The sequence below is a fragment of the Palaemon carinicauda genome, chromosome 5, assembly GCF_036898095.1.
Source record: "Palaemon carinicauda isolate YSFRI2023 chromosome 5, ASM3689809v2, whole genome shotgun sequence".
Classification (NCBI taxonomy): domain Eukaryota; kingdom Metazoa; phylum Arthropoda; class Malacostraca; order Decapoda; family Palaemonidae; genus Palaemon; species Palaemon carinicauda.
The window spans coordinates 20,098,397-20,100,085 of record NC_090729.1 but is presented as its reverse complement, the minus strand read 5'-3'; positions in this window follow the sequence as shown (position 1 = coordinate 20,100,085).

The window sequence follows — 1,689 nt, the reverse complement described above, 5'->3', positions numbered from 1 at the left end:
CAAATGCACACTCTGGTTTGCAAGGAACCGGCAATACTAATCAACAGAACGCCCAGTAGTGGGTGATATAACATCATCGCCAAGCAAGATAAATGACGTCAACATTACGTTAGAAGAAGGGGACCAATAAAACACAGAAACAGTCACAAAACTTGACATCAAATTGCCACACCTTAAACTGGCTTCCTAAACTCTAGTGAGGTAACAATAATGCTCTTCCATCACCAGCAAACACGGTGCAAGGTTCCCCCCCTTTCCCCTATCTTAGGACGTGGCTCACACAGCAAGTGCCGACGTGACAGGCACTTAATTAACTTCAAGAAATGCGGTACAGTTTGCTGTCAGACGAAGGAGAGAAGTGCAGTTGGAGCTGGTCTTTTGCTTTTCAACCCTATAGTTTGAAATATACCTTAACTCCTGCCCAAGAGAAGGTAGGAGAAATTGTTCAACCGTGTTAACAGAACGAGTTCCCTTCCAGCCTGAAAAGGGGACTCTTGGATTCTGTAACACACAGCAATTTGTGAAGTTCCAGTCTAAAGTTGTAGCCCTCACATCTTCAAGGCAATTGATTTTGTTCCCAGTTTTGTGTTCTAACTAACTCTGTAATTGTAGAAGAGATTTGTAGAATCGTTGTTCAATAAAGCTCATTAAAGTAAAGATTTAGTACGGCATTTTACCTCCAGCCGTCCATCAGAGGGTCTTATATATATAAAAATAATTTATAACACTGATAAGATTAATGACAGTAACTACTCACTAATACTTATAAGATATAAAATGAAAATATAAAAGATTTGACCTATTGTATTTGAATATTCTGCCCAAGTAGCTTCACACTCACACAGACATACAGACACACACACACAGACACATATATATATATATATATATATATATATATATATATATATATATATATATATATATATATATATATATATATATATATTATATATATATATATATATATATATATATATATATGTATATATATATATATATATATATATATATATATATATATATATATATATATATATATATATATATATATATATAATGTAAATCACTAACACTCGTGATTTCAATCAATGTAAATATCAACCACAATGGCATTTAATATCGAGTTCCATCTTGGGTATATATATCCACTGGAATTCATTTCATGGTAATAGGTTTTGGCCATGCAGAGATTCAAACCCCTGCTTATTTTAGCCGAAAACCATGCCGTCGAGGACCCAAGAGAGATGGCTTAGTTGGAAGAGTCATAGTAGACATGGTTCTCGACTGAATAGGCAGGGGTTCGAATATCTACCCGGCCAGAAGCTATTACCATAAAATGGATTCCAGTAGATATATATTCCCAAGATAGAATTTGGTATTAAATGCCATTGTGGTTGATATTTACACACATGGTCCTGTGGAACATAAGCCTTTTTTGTACCGTCGATTTGTAGATGATAAATTTTTACTTCTCAAAAATTTAGATCAAATAAGCCAGTTTTTAGATTATTCAAATATATAGCAAAGTAGTATAAAATTTACGAACAAAAATAAACAGGATGATACTTCGCTTTTTCTCGATGTCTTGGTCTCTCGGAAACATAATACCTTTGAAACTTCATTATTCGCAAAAACACTTTTACAAGGATAAGCACTCATTTTTTAAATTCAGAACCAAAAACCTAC